The 20,898-nt window shown below is 40.6% G+C and overlaps 1 long non-coding RNA gene across 4 annotated transcripts in view; it reads right to left on the bottom strand.

Moving 5' to 3' along the window:
- Positions 1–6,931: 6,931 nt before the first annotated feature.
- The window catches only part of LOC111253779 (uncharacterized), a 47,960-nt gene continuing 33,993 nt past the window's right edge, over positions 6,932–20,898 (bottom strand). For 2 of the 4 annotated variants that reach the window (XR_002674813.2, XR_015317945.1), the window contains one exon: positions 19,029–20,478. This is a non-coding gene — a long non-coding RNA (uncharacterized LOC111253779). Of the gene's footprint in view, positions 7,060–10,300; positions 10,493–19,028; positions 20,479–20,898 lie in introns of those variants that run through there. The other 2 variants (XR_015317941.1, XR_015317940.1) reach the window with 2 other exon arrangements.

The raw sequence follows: 20,898 nt of genomic DNA, 5'->3' as shown, positions 1-20,898 counted from the left end.
CAGTCTCGCAAACGGAAGGATGTCGATGAGGTATATATAGTAGATCAGCAATAATTTCCATTTAGTTGGTGGGGGCAAACAGTGTTACGAAGTGTAATGAAAACTGTAATAGTAGTAGTCTAGGTGGAAGAGGTAAAAGCCAATTTCCACATGACGGAGTCCAGTAGATGGGCTGAATATTGTAAGCGAAATCGCGCGCGGAAGCGTTTGCGTCTACAATATAAGTTTGCGTGTAAATCTGACTCATTGGGTGGGCGGGCGGTCGGGCGGGCGTATATTTGTATGTGTCTGCCACTTTGAAAACATGCGGAGACACAGGGATATTCGCTTGGGATTCGTCGCTTACATACTACGTACGGATCGATGCGCGATATCATTTAGTCGGGCCAGTGCGAAAGAGAGCAATGGACATCACGACAATGTGACGCACACAGTAACTATTTAGCGCATTGCTGACTCATCAAGTATGGGGGGTTACTCGCGGGTTAAGAGCCGCTCGTAAGCGAATTCCACTTGTGGACGGAATTGAGTCAGGGGCGGGCCGTTCCGAACGTAATTCGGACCGTTCCGCCAGTCGATGCAGCAATGGAAATATGGAAATATACAGCGGAGCAACGGTAGCTGAGGTCAAAATAACTGAAAAAGGAAGCGAAAGTTCCTTTAACATCGTATAGCCGAACGGGGTAACAATTACTGGAACAAACTGTTGTATAATATAGTTATTGCCGTTGTTGGTGCCAGGAAGGCAGCGATAATATTCATCGTTTTAAAACACTCAAGGCAGAATCGACGCAAACGAATAGGATTTTTGTTGTCTGGAGCGTATCTGACCGAGTGATGAAAAAATTGGACCGAAAAAGAAAACAGATTGATATATCTGTTCCCTATCGACATTTAAAGGTACTGGTGTGACATCTGTCTAAGCACAGAAACGGGATGAGCGAAATGTGACTGATCCGGCGCGCTTTCCTAGAAGCTAAACTATAGATATTACAAGCATTTGTAATGTATTGAAAACTGCGTGCCTTCGCATTATACACTGTAAGTAGGTACCATTCCAGGTGAATCGATGCTGGCCGACTATTATGGATGCTGTTTCTTTTTCTCAATTGATACCCTTTGTTTGCGGATGCTAAAGTTGTGACAGGCTTTTTTTTCGTTATCATTGCATGCACCTGCGGGCCGAACCACGAAATAGCACAGGGAAAAGTAATTCGGGGGAATGTTTCCATACATATAACGTTTAAGACCTCGATAGCATAAATATAGCATTTGCATGCCAAAGAGTAAGGAACATCTTCAGTAACAATGCTGTTCCGAAGACGAATATATACATTGAGGGAGATGAAACAAATAGAAAAGGCGTGTTGTTTTATTAATCTATTTATGACTAGTAAAATGCTACACTTGTTCAGGCACCTGTTAGTGCAATTCCACTAAACGGATTCGTATTTATACTTTCGGGCTATGGATAGTTTAAGAGCATAGTGATACTTCTGCGTAACAAACACAGATCAAACTGAAGATAATTATTCCAACATTTGCAAGTTGGAATATCGGTACGAAACAAGAAGACGATCAGACCTTCGGGCAATGCCGTTGCGTATATATACGTGCATATATTGCAATAGTTTAGGCAAAGGGAATTTTGTCTAACACGTTCGATTTGGTGACATTTTTTTCACTGCGGAGGCTAAGGATTGATCTGATTATTTTCATGTTGCAATATATTATGGGTATCGATGTTTCGACGCGTAGACCATGATTGATTTGGCAAAATCTTACGCATGCCCAAAGTCAAAACGGTGACAACGACAAAAATGCTAATAACAGTATACTGAAGAACTGATCTTTTTATCTAAAAATTCGTTCTTTTGGCATTTCAATCGTGAAATATGTAGAACTGAAAGTGTTATAATAGTCTCGATTTGCATTTCCTCGTATCGCTCGCAGTGTTCTAAACGGTTATATTATTTTTGAAAAATATGTATGACAACTTCTGACGTGCATGAGTGGAAGTTTTTACTGAAGTCCTACTAGAAAATTTACGACACTATGTATATATATGTTGATGTCTTGTTGTAAATTGAAAATAAATATTAGCGAAGAAACACTTCTTCTCTTTAATGCCATTCCATTTACAAGATGATATCTAACTTTTAAACTAACGATACTCACTCAGCTGTCATTTATACTAGTTGAAGAGTAAACTTACCACTAAGTTTACCATATCTCTATATAATACTGCACCGCATATTTTTACAATCGCTAATGTTCAGCCAGAGGCCGAATCGATCTCTCGTATACGTGGTGGCCTGTACTTTAGGCCATCCATAAAAATCGATGCTGCTTTCAGCTGATAACTTGCATTTGGGTAAACAAAGTGAGACACATATTTCAAACTCTCATTCTATCCGTGGTCTTTTACAGAAAAAATCCACGCGTCTGCACATCGCTGCTTTTATTTCGAATCAAGCACCAGCCTTATGAGTCCTAGTTAGAGCAAGCTCCTATACCTTAAAGGCCGCGACTAAATCCTTCTAGAACGAAATATTATCCTAGGTATTTTTTCCATACGGTTTCCATGATTATGCACGCTTCTAACGAAAAAGCTTCGAAGGTCATGCTTGTACACCTGTGAGTTGCCTGTAGTGTACCGACTCCTCTTACTGAACCTAATATAGGAAAGATGGTAAATTTGACGCTCACGATATGATGTCAGTCATATAATAACGTTATTTGTTTATTATGCTAGTTTGGTCAGCGAAGTGTTAGATATTACAATTTTGTTAGAGAGTTCTTTCGTAGGTAACACCTTTATAGAGGTGTTTTTGGTCACGATAGGCCATAGGCTAAGCGAAGTCAGGGGAATACTAATGGGTGATTGAAATCATCGTTTACTTACGATTCGATTGAAGTGGTCTGATGCGGTCTAAAATTGTCATCGAGTAATCACACTGTGTATTGTCGACTGCTGCAACAAAATGATTTTGCGTTATCGGTCAATATTTCTTCACAGCTGTCACTGTAACTTGCAGTAGCGTTAAATTGGAAGTTTCATCTCGGTTAGATGCTTCTAACAGCAGCCAGGTAGCTTAATTTACGCGTCATCAGTTAGTAATAGAATAAGTTAAACGAATCCCTTATTGACCATCATTTTACAGCAGAATTAATTACTATGCCTGCGTTAAATTAGGTGATTGCCATAGTTTATCAAAATTCCTCACTCTAAGCTTTATTCCTTCCTGAAAGGTTCCTTAAACTTGTAGATCCCTTCGTCAATTACGGAAACTATCTCTATTAAGGGCAAATAAGATTAAATGGCCCCCCGTTCCAGGTATCCTGATGGCGTAAAAGATATTTAGAGAGAATTTTTCATGTCCGCTCATAAATTTTATGAGACAGTGACTGAATCCGACGTATCCTCGTACCATGGCAATCTTATGAACGCCGAAACAGGGGATAAATATGATAACGGTATGTCCTTCTAAATACTCACCTAGTTAGTTACAAGCAATAGCAACAACAACAACAACAAACCATGACATTGCAGTTAACTGGGTCGCAAGTAAGCCGACAACATCATGGCAGAATTGATTTATATAACGCACATCGGCATATACTGCCAAATCCCTAGGTACGTAGACGCACGCTTGAACTTCGTCAAGTGTCAGAAGTATTGCTCTATAGCCAGAAACGTACTGATTGACTACAACTCGATATTCTTCTGTTTTTTCATATGTAATACTACTAATCACATATTGCATCATCAATCGCATGTAGCATCAACAATTCCATGCAGTATAGTTAATCACATGTAAAATTAGCTTTAGCCTGAGTGTTATACGATGCGAGTGAATGAGTGTTGACCTTGTGTACGACTAAATGTTGATCAAGAATGGTCACAGATAAGATAGCAGGGTCTCTATCAGGTGTTATATTTATATATATATATATATAGAACGTTCAGACGGCGCGAGCCCTCGAGCGACGTAAAAAAGCTCGAACCGAAATATCCGAGGCACAGTCAGCTCGGCCTATATCGAATGCTTCTTTAACGTCTCTGTTTGATTTTTAATGCGTTTTCCCTATGTACCGGCAGCGAGAAAGCTGGTTGTGAAGGTGTCAATCAAACTAGTTGAATCAAATGGGGTCAGGATGCTGGGCCGGTTCCACCTGCTTTGGGTCCGGGCATTGCGTCTACAGCCGCAGTGAAGTCATTGTGCCTGAGACAGTGGTAAAACCAGACAACGCTGTTGTTGTTGCAGCGGTAACGAAGATAATAATGAATGTTTTAGTCCAAACATCAACAATGACAATATAAAATTTTCTCAAATTGACCCTAGTCTATTACTATCCTTCAGAGGGGTTATTGCAACTGGGTTATTCCACTATAGGACGCTAGAAGATGAATGAAATTTATTGGTAGGAAAATTAGAGTTGAAACAATATTTGTTTGCAAGAGCCTTCTTGATTGTGCTGTCTAAATCTGAATTCGAGACAGGTTTGGATTTGAGATCATGGAAAGCATACGGATGCATATTAACTTGTACACTCTAACAGTAACGATCGGGACCCGCTATGGTGTAATTAAATTTTTGTTGGAGTAGTTGGTTTCTTATTTAATTATGAACGGCTATAACCCAGCTAAGTTTAGAGGCTTTCAGGGGCAAGCAGAGAAAGAAGCCAAAATGTACTGCAAATAAGAAACAGTACACTGCACACACACACACACACACACATATATATATAGAATGGCACAATTGAAACATATCTGTACGTAACCAGCGTGTCAGGTCTGCAGGTTAGCTGGATCGGATCATATCTTGAACTTCCTGGCTAGCTAATTAGCAAGCGTGTGACATATTCATGGCGTTAGTTTCTATATATATATATATATATATATATATATATATATATATATATATATATATATATATACACATATATATAATGTGAATATCCAAAGTGAAGTTACATGCAGTGCGATCTGCTACTAAATTCATATGAAAGTATTGGTCATTGTAGATGCATTAACCCACTGACCAACTTTAGCTACGATACGCAAGGAAAGATCTTCCGTTCTCCACTTCTGCCACGGCTACGTTATATAAGTGTTGATCACTTCCTTATTTTACGATTAAGTTTATTGTATTGTATATAGTAGTTCTAATGACTTGCCAAGATTGATCTAGCAGGTTCTAACTAGACATTTATTTGTGAAACAAATTATCTCTACCATTGCGTGTATATATTGCTGAAAGGTGTTTACGATGCTATGTAAAACATGATTTCTTCGTCATTGCTATCACTGTTCTTACTACTACTACTGCTAGCCGACTTCGACACGAGCAGATATGGCGATGATTCTCTAGAATCTCACATATCTATATTGGTGGGCCAATGCGATGTTGATTCGTATTCACTGCCCCGCCGCTACAGATGTACGATTGATTAATTTTTCATTGACTGTGGCTGTGGCTACCTAAAAGCAATGAATGGCCACCGCTAGATCGATGACTCGAAGAATACGGCTGGTTCCGGGGTGGGTTTCACCACAGCTGCGTCAGCAGTAGCTAACGTCAGCAACCGGCGGACTATTTGCCTCAACTTCCGATGCCCATCTGGTGAGAATACCATAATTCAAGTCGCAGATCAATGAACGATCGTCGGGGTGGCTAACCTTTGCAGCTCCTTAGCGGCAACCCATAGCGGGCTTAGTGTAGCGCTGTATCTGCGAGCGTGCCAACTCGACATAAGTACACTGCCGAATTACATATACATATACAGTTATATCTATGTAATGTTTGTGTGGCAGTGTATTCTCTTCGTTAAGCATGACAGTGCTTGCGCCACTGTCCGAGAATGAATCATAGCTAAGCTTTACGGTACATGTGAATCTAACCAATGAGGCTCACATCAAATAAATGTATAGATTTTACACATTTTTCTAATATCCCCTGTTTATAGGTGACCACAGTAAGCATGCCCTCGCCGGTGCTGAGAGGCTTAGTCAGCCCAACAATGTCAATAGCTTCATAATCGTCCCTATTCTATTAATTCTCCAAATCGGCGTATTTATCCGTATGAGTACAGCTTATTTGTTGTACGTTTTTTGTAGGCACATCGCGCTAAATGGTCTAATTAGTTATAATCTATGTAGATAGTAGACAAAAATAAACAATTGGTTCTATGGTGAAACATCTTGGAAATCAGCTCCAGACAGATTATACATCATTTATTTAGTAATACAACGTCTTTGAATTCATCCATGAAACACCTGAAAGTCCAAACACTTATAATTCATGTGTTAGTATACTTAATCATTAGTAGAAATAAATAGGTGGAAGAACACCTTTGTACGGGAAATGATTTACGTTTTGAGTTTACACGACGCTAGGTACCAAAAGATGTGATCCTTGACAGTGATGTGAGCGTGTGCAAGGAAGCTCTTCATGATAAGTGTGTACTTATACAGCTCTAACGAGAAAGATTATGATATTCAAGTTTATTGCGTGTTAATCCGTCAACACACCGTCTCTTACGAGACGTTTTCTGTCAACAGGAGACTCTAAAACACTAGTATGTGAAATCATTGAAGCATCGAAGACAATCTTGCATTGTTGACAACGTTGGACGCTAAAGATGTACGAAATGATTTTCCCGGAAGTCCATTAGTACACAAGAGGTTACGCCGTACGAGGATAACATACTTGATGCTCACATCTGTGTCGGTAGCAGAAAACTCGAGCGTCCCTACGTATATATATGTATGTATGTATATATATATATATATATATACATATATTTAATGCTGTATTTATTATTAGCATCATCTATCATGAGCTTATTATTTTAATGTTACCTTTATTGGTGGAGTCAATTTGGACCTGTCTTTCATTTGATTGAGTATTGTGGCTCATATCGCTGTAAGGCCTCGTTTTCTTTCAGATAGCTGAAGTGCATCGTGTGCATATATCGTTGTGTGTGAACTCTCTTGATGCGATGTTGTTCGTTCTTCGGCGTTCGTTGTTTCGTCAACGTCATCGCACACGGACCCTGCCCATGGAATACATGTCACTGTTACTAGAACGTCAGTAGAAGTGGCAGACGTTCAAGAAAGGATAGATGTAAAATGTCTTGTGGGGCAATCCACAAGGATGACAGGGGCAGCCCTAGCAACAAGGAACCGACTAAACCATTCTGACAGCAGGTGAGTTGAATTCCTGGTATTATGGTGTCGCATTTTGCTGTGCGGTTGCAATGCGCGTTCCTGTGTCGTAGCGGGAAAGTAAGAAGGCAAGCAGGAGCATTTGGCCACGTAGTAGGGAGGGCAAGTAGGCGAAAGCGGGCAAGTGTTTCCTTTCCTTGTTGGGTATAAAGCTACAGCCCACATGACATGAAGCACCGCTTCTCGCGTTTTAGTCCTGATCTAAAATCGGGTGCGCCGCGAAGATTGGTAACTGCGACATAGAAGCTTCGGGCGTAAATTCAATCGGAATAGAATTGAAGAGTTCGTAGGCAAGAATAGGAGCAAAGCATCATCATTATGTTGATCTTTCAGAGTGGATTATATTGGGCGCTTGTCCTAGGATCCGTAATAGTGGTGACGGCGCAGGAAAATAACATCGAAGAGCGTGGCTTACGAGATTCGATCAAACAAATCACAAATACGGTGTCAGGAATGCCTAGCCTTGGTAAATTCTACCGGTCCGTCAATATGACAGAAATTGCGCGGGCCTCAACCAAAGTTGCGAAGGAACTCTCCAAATCGCTTCGTATGGACGTATTTGCTGTTGGCAAAGCACTGGCCGCGGCAGGTGCAGCTATGGGATCTGTGGTGTTTCTTGGCGGCATGGCCGGACTCCTTGCGACTGGTCTCGGCATGTTCCGCTATTCACCCGACCTCTACAATTCTGGTTACTTTTCAAATCGTATTGGCGATACGTACCCCACCCTACCAACGTTCAATGACGCTCAGGCACTCATCTACCAGAAGGTTCAACAGGCTCAGCAACAATACCTTAACGAACAGAACAAACACAGCGCCGGAGCTCCTGCCCAGAGGATCGGCGCAGTCCATACTGGTCACGTCGCTCCCGGTGCTATTGGGGCACGACCTCAACAGGACAACACCAACAATAAGGAATATTACGGTGAACGGAATGATCAACAATCTCGCGCCGCTGATGGTGAGGATTTGGCTATGAGCGCTCGGGATGTGCGCGTACTCAAGGAGACCAAGAAGCCGTACAGCGATGATCTAGTACCCGCCCTGATGGATCTTTTCCAAGTGGTCACAAATAATTTGGAGAAGGCTGCCCCAGAGGTTGTAAAAGCATTGCGTCGCTGAAGACCGCGAAGTGTAGAAAGAATTCAGTGCGGCGTGTAAACGGCGGTCAGAATCATGACAGAACGTCCATTGCACTACAACGATGTTGGTTAGATTAGGTCTATTAAGTTATTCTTATCAAACTGCTTTATATGTATGTATATTTATGTCTAGTCAAACAAGGCAAATAAAGGTTTTTGAAAATTATTTATGGTGTATTAGTTCCTCGTGGAGCTGAGCTTGTATTTGACTCATACGTTCCGTCAGTTTTCCGTGTACGTAAAACTAAGCTGTGAGACGTTGACTTTAAACGCCATAAACAATTTATTTTTCTAATATCGCTATTTAAAGTGGGAGTTTGATGATTTTTTTAGGAAATTATTCAGTAAATTTTAGATGGTACATGTATTTTTCTATGTAGACGTTCCAGTGTTGATTTGTTTTATTTTCGTAAGCAGCATTATTGAAGTTCTAGCAACAATTCTTTCAGTACATTTCCGATGATCATATATTTTCCATGTAATCCCCCTTACCGGAATTACATAGTTAGTTCGCCATTTAAATCACTAACTGGCCATTCCTTCCAAACGTATTCCTTCGTAGTAGTATTTTAATAACAATCGTTCTTTGTCCCTAGGTGTAAAGTATTGGTCAAATACACCACATACGACAAATTCTAACGATATTTTGGATTGATGGCAGGCCAGAAGTCCCAAACATGTTAGGACCTTAGAATGGCCAAAAACTAAAAAGGTGCAAAAAAGTTGAGGCCTATCTAGACGATCCAATTGTTTGATATCCTTCTCTCTAAAGTGGCCATTAATTTCTGTGGTATAAGCATTTATATATCAAAAATGACTTTTTGAATCCTTTAAATTCGGTTGAACATCGTTTGGTTTGTATATCCATGGGCTTTTCTAGAAACAGCCAGCCTGGAAACCGGAAATGTAAACCATCGATTTAGGTGTCTAATCTTGACGAAGACTTGTCTGTCGCGGAAAAATTGCACAAGGCAATAGCTGATCTTCATTCGAATTCGAAAGACGACACACCGTGGTTCGTCTAATACTAACACTAACAGATGAACGTACGCCCATCCTGACGAACAGCCCGCCAAGGCTTCTCAAATTTACGTACCAATTATTAATAATAGTTTTTTGTTCACGCCGCATTTCGATCGTGACCTTTCTCTACAATAATCAGCACACACACGCTTATTTTACATACGCCTTAAAGTCATTTTAAAATCATGCCTTAAAGTTGTTTTATAGAGAGTCAGTTAACTTCCATTGTCTACACATATATGGCAAAAGAAGCCACAGGCTTTGGCCTTCCCACGACCAACCTATTCGAACCATATTGTCAATGACACCTGGTAATCACAAAGTAGAAACATGCGAGAAACGTATGACAGAATAATGCAGTCACTATACGTTGATCAATACGACTTTAAATCAATCATATCATAAGTATGTTTATACCAAGCAACACACACGTCGTTCCTGGGCTAGGCGGTGTGCTGAACTCGACAGCAGAGCCCAACAAGGGCAGAATAAACGCAACCAACATTCTATAGCTAGAAGAAGAAAGGTACGTTGAAAATGCTTACCTTGTGGTTCATCACTCGAATATAAATGAATTCATGTCGTCGTTTATGCCGATATCTACACAATTTATACAGCCAGTACTCGCAACGAGCTTAGTGTGCCTTTTTTTTTGCCGACAAACAGTCTCTTAACTAATTGAAATCTCTAGTGTTTTGATTATGTAGAGCCTAATCTTGATCTCCTATTAGAGGGCGGATGGATTTACTACAAATATTAACAAATAGAAAATTTAACAATATTTAATTAACGATTATAGAGTTTTCAATCATTATTAAAGTCGACGACAATATTCAGGCCCGCTCCTTCATAAGGTGAGCCAATGTATGTTGCTTAGCAGATGTTATTATTAATTAGTAACTGTCAGCTCATTTCTAACTAAATTTCACGTTGTTTTCTGACCCCTTGATTATCTCCTTTGATACAGTGGTGCAGGCCGGGGCATCCAGGCCATTTTTTTCGCCCCTTATCGTAGCTTTCTTTCTTCTTCGACTTCTGTTCTTTATATTCCACTTTTCAAGTCAGCAGTTCGAACACCCTACTGCCAAGTACTCTCCTGGAACAATGGTAGATTGTGGATCGATATGACTATTTAGCCGACGATATTCGTTGCTGATTCGAACAAACACTTACAGTTCGCTACGCTGCAAGTGATGTTTTTTTATCGGGTTATCTACACACACTAGCGCAATTGGTCGAGATCGAGCGGGGCAGGACCTAGCAATGGGTTGTCGAAGATGGCTCCGTATTATTTAATGACGAACGAATCTAGTAAAGATAACGGTAAACCGTTAGGTCGCCTTGATTGATATCGTTTTATTTTTTTTTTCGTTTTCTGAGAATACATCCGATACATAGCTATGTGGTCAGGTCATATCGTCGGATTGCACGACCCTTGTACGATGTACATGGAGCATGTCTTAGAATCAAGTCAAATGTATGCGTACATACTATAGGGATGAATATATATGATTTTATCTTATAACTAGGTTCGAAATGTTTTAACATCCTATATCCGATAATTCGGTTATAATTAACGAGAAAAGATAGATAGAACGAAGTTGACAGTCAATAAGGATAACTGGAGCGTATACAAACTGACCGTGTTTTGGCCTCGAATATGCCGACCAAATAATAACATTATGTCAATAGACGTTAAATATTAACTACACTTTTCGCGTTAACGCTTGTAATTTAATTAGTCACCGGACAAAGATAGGTCACTGCTTAAGAAAACGCCTATTATTTAAATGTGCCACATCTTGAAGAAGACAACCGGAAGAAAACGTTTCGAAGGATGAAATCACTGTTGTGAGTAAATTTACTATCTATAATAATGCAGAGCTTCATGATCGAGCAATCTTCGAGCTTCCCTTAACCAAGCTGTTTCGATGACAGTCTCGATTTTTGCATGAAATTTGCATAATTCAATCAGCAACAGTAGAAGAACGTGATCAGTAGAGTGATGGATCATAACTACCACAAGTTTCAAAGGAAATTGCACCCGAAACTAACAGTATTTTGCATTTAGAATTGATACGTTGATTAGTCCGCTGTTGGAAAAATCTATACGAGAAAAAAATTCTGCTAGACCAGAAAGGGTCAGGCCTACTATAGGTCGTTTCTTTTTTTTTTTTTTTTCGCTCGTAGACAAAAATTCTAGACTATGAGCAGAGGTCCCCGTGATAGCCTAGTGGGAAACGTATTTGTCTGCTAATCTTAACGACATTTTATGGTCTAGGTTCGTGCTGAGATCATGCCTGCCTGCCAGCCAGCCAGCCAGCCAGCCGTCGGCTAGAACGTCTAACGGCGATATCGGGTGCAAAAGCCGAAATAAAAATGCGTTCAGACTTATATACAGCGAAATCATAATTGTGCTTAAGCGGCAAGAGCAGTTGCATCCAGGCAATTTCATCGCCCAATATCATTGATCTGATATGGTATGCAATCTTCAAAAACAACTCCACTTAATTTTATCCAATATTTTTGTTTTTTTTTTGTTTAATTTTTTTTATCTTTAGCACGTTAGCGAACATCACACATACATGTTTTTCGCAAATTTTGCAGTCGGCGAAAATGCCGACAAGGATTTAGAGCAGCGTCTCTAGAGCTCGATCACGACTGCGCTTCCCTCCGCCATACTGTTTAATAGGCGCGCGTCGCCAAATATGTAGCGTGTATTTCTTGACGCACTGATTGGAATCAGCAAATCCCAATAGCCGGCATCGTGCCCATAGAGCTTATGGCGTGGCGCGTTCACCTAACTGACAAGAGTCAAGAATACTCTGCACAATCACGTTACCTGTTGAAAATGTATGGCTAAATCCTAATTAATTTCTAAGGAAAAATTCTAACACTGTATAGCTAGCGTGGGATCTGTAACGAGAACATTTGTAGAGATTACGATCAATGCCATCATCGTTGCGTCGAGGTAATCTCAGCAGAATTTGCCGTTACTTAACCAATCGCTAGTCTAGAGTGCTGCTACAAATATTGCCGTGTTCCGCTTATACCGAAATACGCCTACCCGATAAAGGCATCCTTCACGAGAAGATAGGAACAATCGATGATTTTCTTCAGAGATATCGTTATTCGTACAAATAACTAGAGATCGTGTAGCTGAAATAGTACTATGTAGTATAATTAGGATCTGCTTAAGCTAAAAGAGTTAAAACGGACCGAACGGAGCGAAGATTCACCAAGCAGGCTTTCAATGATGTTAAGAAGCTTACCAGCAAAAAGCACAAATGGGTCCTGGATAGAAACATTATTATGAAGATTTACAAAGGCCTAATTAACAGTTACAAATCAGTATTAAGACAAAATCACGTCGAACTCTACCTGTATGTATAAGTCACATGCACGGCATGTAACGGGTCTGTCAGGAAGTGAAGTACCGATACAAAATGAGCGCCAAATTATCTCAACCCTACTCGAAAAGACACTACATAAAAATTACATCAATTAACTACGAGCCGCTTCATACGGCGAGGCACTAGCCCGCGATATTTCTAAGAACGAAGAAAAGAGCTTGACCAGTAGGTGAGTCCCCTGTGCTTTAAACGACTCGGACAAGATAGCTTTCGAGATGCAAAAATACATTGTATCTCAAAAATTTGAATCATTAACAAAACATTATGAAAGAAATAAAGTTGGCCATCACTACGTTTCCTGAAAGATATCTAATATCGTTAAAAAAATAGTTCTGTCGTCTTATCTGGCACACAGTCGTTACGCGGCGTTACCCAAACGTTAACCCAAAAACACTGAGAGCCACTAAAAACAATCGTATCTATGTAATATGATGAATATCCAAGCCAGCTTCATATTTTTGCCAACAATCTCTCAGACGTAAAGCCCCTTCGACCGGTTGCTGGCTACCGTTCAGGTTATTATACAATAATGTTCTAACACAGAAACGCCCTGTTTAGAATACACGGTCACCGACTGTTCATAATGCAGAGTATGGAATACCTTTTTTTTGCGAAAAATCTCCGAAGAGAACTTCGTAGACGTGTAGAATGTCATAGATGAAACAAAAACTGAAATCATCGAAGATCAATGCCTTTGTCGATCGTCGCTGTCATCAAACAGATATGGACCGCCTTGAAGTGCGAATCATAGAATTCGATACTATCATAGATTTTAGCTCTGTATTAGTTTACAGAGACTGTTCCTTGAATTTTATTGACCCCTCAAACCGGCAGAGATCATGCTCGGCTGCGTATTATCACTGTCACTATTTACCGTTGCTCTCTATTTAGTCAACAACGCCAAAACACTTTTGGCAAATTACAAAACTTTCGAGAGTTGTTGTTATTTGTGTTTCTGTGAGTGGGGTCAAAAGCTGTACGTAAGCCTAACAATCGAAGTTCTACTAGTTGAAACAACTGTTTAAACATAGCTTGCAGAGTTTACGAACCGCATTCTTAATCGATTTTTGGATTGGTCAATGATGGCCTTGGGCTATTTTTAAAGAGGGCTTTTTGTGGGGGATAAACCTTTTAACAGTAGGGTCCTTACCAGTAGGCCAGTTCCGCATTTTTTTAGTATAGGAACAAATGTCACATAGAGTATGCGGTCAAAAATAATGTATTCTGCGATGCGATCTAACCGAAAAATTGCTAAGTAGTATCTGACACGTGGTTACTAGGAAAAATTTAAAAAAAAAAAGAGGTTAAAAAAGCGATAAAAAATCAAAGACACGACTTCTGTAACAAGCTAATCTAGCCGAATGCGGCAAATCGGCTATACCTTTGCACATGTTGTAAACTGCTCGATTGAAGAGTAAACTTCATATCTTTGAAATTGTAACTAAACAAATTAACAGAAAAATGGGTTATGGTAGCCCGCGCACCTTCAATACGAGGATGTCAAAGGCAACTGAGGAGGACAGTCCAGCAGGTTGGACAAATTCCGTCGTTTCAGCTTTGTATCGTAAAGAACTTCGTACGTGGTCATTGTCGTTGTTTCACTTAAGAGGGCCCATAATCGGCTCTGTTCGTACAACTCAGCATGCCATATGCGCAGTTAATCCCATCGGATCACCGTTAGCTTAAGCCAATGCTACGGGGCGAGCAGAAATAAGAACTACAGGTGATGGAAGAGAACGCTGCGTGTGTCTTTTGTGGAGCAAACGCTGACAGGGCATCTCTGGGATCAAAACACATCCTGTCCTCCGCCGTTTTTTGGGGCCACCCATAAAATCCCGTATTCTGCTGTTTCCCTCCCGGTCTCTTGTCTTTGTCTTCGTTCAAGCCCGTCAAACCGTTCCGCGCTCATGTCAGCTTGCTTAACCTTGGGAACTTAGCCCGACCAGACCCCGATAAGGGGCTTTCCTGGCAAAGCCAGCTAGTCTGAAAATCCTTCTCAAAAGCTTTATTTCGTACGACTGAAGCAGCGCGCTAGACGGACGGATGGTAAACCCGAGTTAAATCAAGATCTGTCTGTCAGCATAGGAAAAACAGATCTATAGTTAGACCAAAGTCCCTATTAAAAGTTGAGTCTCCGTCGTGGCCATTAACAAGGTCGCATCCAAATTGTAATAATAGCCAGTGTCCGAAACGTCACTGCCGACAAGTTGTTGGTCGTGCTATTTCTTAATATAATTTTACCGGAATAAATAAAAACTATATATATATATATATATATATATATGAACAAGCGGGATTCGGTACTTACAGGACATATTGCAGACACCGATTAGTCATAATACATGCGAGTTAATTATCTCATATAATCTTATAGTTTGCCTGTCTTTTTAGATCAGACTATGAGCTAGGTATCTTGCGATCCAAAAGAAAATTGTACTACAGCACTTTAGCAAAATAATTGTTTATGTTATGGATAGGTCGGGGTAAATAGATTTACGAAGAAGTTAGATATTCCAATAAAAAGTTCGAAGATACCACAACGATTCTTGTGTTACGCTAGCTATTCAACAGTGGGGCTTGTTACATTTCGATTCCCATGCGTTTTTCACTCAGAAACTTAAAACACCTGTGTTGTCGCGTTACAGTCGAGTGAATCATATGGGTGACGGATGCCCTTGCCACATGTGTCATGACAGGTACTCGAGCCCCGCCTCGTAGTGTTCCTATTTATTAACATGATTATGGTTATTTTTTTACGCTGGGCCTTCGCATGGCTCCCACAGACGTAGTAGCTGCTAGTAATTTTGAGCTATGTATAATGCACATACAAAAATACATATTGTTACCTATATAGCAGACGAAAGTAATATTGGCGCGCAGTCAGACTGCACGTATAGAACTGAGAAGCAATAGCCCAAATTTTTAAAATTTCCAAATGTGATAAACAATAATGGTGACAGCGATGATCAACAGGGACGCTAATATTCAGAAAAGCTAACGTCGCGTTTACGAAGAGACGATTTGATGTTTGCTTTTACTTAATTAGACAAAATAAAAAAGATCTTTTCTTTCAGCACAGCCATCGTCTCTCCAAGAAATCTTAACTACTCAACTGCCCTCAACTCAACTTTGCTCTCGACAATCCGATAAAATTGTTATTCAGTATTGTAGCCTTCTATAACTTCAAGTTGTCCGCCCGTTTATTCAGAGGTGGCGCCACCCTGTAGTGTCTACGTCGCAGGCCCAGCTCCGTTCAACTACCTGACAAAAGAGCGATCAAATTCGTGCAACAAAAACCAATCTGCGATCTACTATATCATGTAGAAACACTGTAGGATTCGCACTACGATAATTCACTTATGCTCGAGGAAGTGGACGGAGCGGTTGTGACCGGGCAATATCCTGATCGCTATTTGACGTAAGCATTCCGTAATGGTCACTGTTAATCAACGTCTACTATACATATTGAAAAGAGTACTCTTCCAATGTCGTGTAGAACGTTATTTGGCTATGGTAAGCTAATTGTGCCAAACATTCGTAGTTGAACAACTTGAAGATACATAATGTGTTTCTCTTCCTTGAAGACACCCCTTCGTACAGAGATACGACATATTAGGATTGCAGCAATCATTTTAATTGACTGTGGCTTACATTATATTAGTTTGATAGATGAGATAGCAAGCTTGATCCTGACAACGAGCTGTCAAACAGTTTCGCCTTAAATCAAACCCTGCATTGATCAATCAGTAATCGTCACTTGATCTGGATTACAGAGATCATAGAATTAGATATTAACGCGAACGAAAATTGAGCACTCAGGTGCTAAATTTAATCTAAGCAGCCACGTAAAGATCACTTTACAGTTATTTCATGGCAGCTAAACGATGCGGCCTTTATAGTTTTGTAATCCTAGCAGTAAGCAGGATCTATTCATTTCACACTCATTTGAATGTTGCTCAGCAGTAAAAGAGCCAGTAAGACGATACCAAGCTAACCCACAAGATACCAAAAAAATTTGGATTTCCTCAAATTTAAATTACTTAGCGGAGAGCCGTCGAAAGGTTAACTGAAATTCAGTGAAAATTGGTGTTATTTCCTCCTATCCCATCCATGTAAAGAACGTCACCCAGTAGAATTTGTCTTAAGCTAATATTTAGCAACAACATCTAAAAACAAAATCTAGCGTAGGATAATGAGGGTTGGCGGCAAAGGCCACAGATGAATAATCCGGCGACGTTGCGAAGGGAAACAGAGGTGGGCTCGTTAAATATAAATGAATGAACCTTCTGCATTCGCTGCGTGTTAGTACGCCATACTGTCCAGCGTTACAGTAACTTCACTGCAGAAGAGATTTGTGTCGTTTATCTGCATCGCCCCCTAATTTCAAATAGCGTAACCGCTTCGGATGGTGCCGCTGGTATCGTTATTGTTTGCGAGTTCACGAAGTGTCGGCCAAGCTAAAACATAAAAAGGCGCCGACTCATAATATTCGCTTGTGACAGATGAAGGAAATTGTGACGGAATACCATATACAAGAGGATTCGTATAAACGAATACGCTTTTTGTAATTCGAGCACACACAACACGATATAAAGAACTATACCATACATTGAGAATTATCTGTATTAACTTACGTTTGCTGATTGATAAGGTATATGGTGACTTGTGTCGACAGTAGGTTGTCGTACCGTGGCACGGTGAAGACCATGCACGTTATGCCCTCTACTGAAGTTCTCCTCGTTTCGCACCTTTTACTTCTCACCAATAAGCCTTGCACTTCCGTTTCATGTCGGCTCGCTGTATATACAACTATTCTAATTGGCCGAACAAATACAAACCATGGTATAACTGCCTGAACAGCTGAAAGTAAGCAACACTATCTGATTGATGAGTGCCAAAAATTCCATTGGGATTGTAACGTATTCGTGTCGCAAACGTGCCTGTTGTAGCTCCAACTGCTTGACGGCTGAGTGTTTTTGGTTAGGTCAAGAAGTAATTTTCGAATAAAACAACATTCTACGCCTTTTATCTGGTAAACGAAGGTGATGCAAGCAACCGCAGGAGCCAAGTATGAAGTGCAGTCGACCTATTGCGGTGGGAATTTGGGTCGTGGGCGCTTTTTGGTGCAGTGTTACAGCCGCGAACCGTAAAAGTCTACGTAAAAATTATCGTTACAAAAGCGATCGTCAAGGACGTGTATTATCCAGCCAGCTTGTACGTACGACTTGTACGTAGGTCCATTTTTTCCTGCGCTTCTTTTGCAGCTCGCGCATTAAAACTATTCGGAAGCAGCAACAACCCAGTTACGACTGCTTGCTGTCACTGCGTCAGCACTTACATCTGAGCCAGAAGTAATCACTGAGCCACTGCAACTATCAGCGTATAGCCTGAATGCATCGTCTCAGGACGAAATCAGACGCCACTTGAAAAAGATCAGGATAAAAATGGTCGTACAAACCCACGAATCGAAATTCGAATAGAGTACCATGTATAGGCCTAGAAACGTGTACCCGTCAGGCAATGGCGGCACCAAAGACCACGTCTCATTCAGCGGTGCTAGTAGTCACCATTACGGATATGATTACAAGGGCAGTTGAAGATTCGAGCCGGATCACGAAGGCAAACGACAGTGGTATGAAGTTTTAAAATGGAGGACTTAAAATAGAGGACATGATATTTGCATTCTGGAGCAAAGGAACCGTTTCTAGAGTTGACCAGTGCGCCGTCCTAATCGTGCGGTAGTGAGAGGATAGTTTTTTTTACTTTCTCTTTGTTTTTCGTATGTTATTCAAGCTGTCAGACATTACTGCAACCGGCTGACTTCTGGCAGCATGAAACGGGATGAATTAGAATCTAGGCCATTACATGTTTAGCGTTAAGCACTGCGCTATCACGAGAACTGCAGCTGACATCTATCATACATCAAGCGAGTACGGTCGACTCGATATTTCATTGATGGTTTGGGCAATTCCGGGCATATTTACACGTATAGCGAGTACCTATTGATAAGGATATTAAGTTAGCCCCGCCGATCTACCAGTCCACGCGTAACCATGGTCTTCGCCTTTTTTAAGTACTATCTATACATGAAACTTACTTAAGTGCTTTTCGATGCGATACGATAGTAGCGAGTATCGCACTAAAAATCGATACAGGCTGAAATAAACATTGTTACGCAGGAGGTGAAGCAAACTGAATAAACAAAAACGCGTGTCGACAAAGATGCTGTTTACTTTAAAGAAAATTGGTTTTATTTTAATTTATAAATTACCGATTTTCTTATTATTGGAAGACAAGCCAAACTTTTTTTTGGTGTTGACAGACGCTAGCGAAATTCTGTTTCAAAAGCCTGCTAGATTGGCTCAATTCGGAATTGAGCTTTCCTTGTGTCATGTACAGGCACCAGTGCTACTTGGGCATTAAAAACGAAGCACAGCACAGCCTGGCGTAAATGTCCCAAAAGTGGACTCTGTTATAAAGTAACGAACAAAAACTAAGTTTTTGATTTAATCGAGAAAATAATTATCGTGAAAAGATGATCAATTCCATGAGTAAACGTACATAGGCACGATGTCACGCGTGCGTAAAAGTAGCTCTAGATGTCGTGCCACACGACGCCATAGATCCATACTCCCACTCGTACGTATATGTTGTCTACACTAAATGTTGCCTAACGCTGTTTCGGCCTAACACATGTCAGTGGTAACATTCATATTAATTTTGAATCCAATCCAACGAAGAAGTTTCCCAAAAACTATCTCGGGCTGAATCCGGCTTGAGCGCAACTGACGCACACTTAAAAGTCAATCAAATGCGTGGGCACAGACTCACAGAAACATAGAACATTCGAAACTGTCGACTTTTTTAATGTATACTCCTGATTATACGGCCGCTGAAAGGACGCGTCGCCAATCCTGGACGTCACCTACGTGTTTACATGTCAAAAAAAACACTAGTTGCATAGATTTCTGCCCTCTAGATGCCGCGTCCTGCGCATAAAAGTTCTCCATTGATATTACTCCAATTCATATTGCGACCAACCAACAGGACGGCGAGGGGTGATAGTGGAGCAATGCTGGCTTTATGCGCAAGAATAATCGTTACTGTATGTAGTTTGTAGATTGCCCGTGAGTCTGTTCTTGACTGGTTGTCTTTGCGCTGTACCGCCTATCACGTGTTTGCTTATATAACGGCCGCCCGAAAGCCTACACAACTACTCATTATAATTAGGACCAAACTCCAGTCTTCGTCATTTTGGACCCAGTTTCGATATGAGTGAGGTCCACGATAATATTCTTAATTATGTACTTGCCCTAAAGCTATTATCCTCACTAGTAATTCTTGTGATGTCCCGAAAAAAAGTTTGCTGACAATTCATGCAGTTAACACGTGAACGGGGCAAATGGATACGGCGGTAGGTAGAGCCTATTGCTACGAGTGTAGCGCATGGTCCTACGAAATGGTGAAGTCGATTTGATGTGTGATGGACCCAGACATCGCTTCCCACTTATCTGACCAAGATTACTCCGAAACACCGATATAAAATATGTTACAAGTCTTCATTGGGATTTTTAGAGGTTCAGGTGTGTATTTCGCTGAGCATTATTCTCACAGCCAGATAATATTATACATTGCCTTGTCGCTGATCCCCTAGCTACAATGAAATTTCCTGAAATAAAAGAATTACGGTACGCACTTAATTTAAGTTCGCACACAATTTCCTAATAACCACGCATCACTTCGCTAACGTAAGGCTACCTAGAGTAATGGCGAATTTCTGGTAAACCTGATCTAGTCTAAGCTATATGCAGGCATTACAAAATAAATACCTTGAATGAGATGTTTCTAAGCTCTCTTTATTACTAACTAGAGGAGTAATTGTGTAGGTACCTCATCATGTTTCTCGATAACACACATGTGTATCATTTTCCCATCTCTGTAGTAGAAAGGATGTCCGGAAACCGGTTCGACAACAGACACCAGACAGGTTGGATAGTTCCCTTTGACTCTGAAAAGTTTCTTAGCAGGCCTATTTTTTGCACTTTATATTTTTATTATCTTGTAACTGAAGGAAGATCTAGGTTACGGC

This window comes from Varroa destructor, unplaced genomic scaffold (genome assembly GCF_002443255.2).
Source record: "Varroa destructor unplaced genomic scaffold, Vdes_3.0 BEIS01000007.1, whole genome shotgun sequence".
Taxonomy (NCBI): domain Eukaryota; kingdom Metazoa; phylum Arthropoda; class Arachnida; order Mesostigmata; family Varroidae; genus Varroa; species Varroa destructor.
This window is presented reverse-complemented; position numbering and strand designations above follow the sequence as displayed.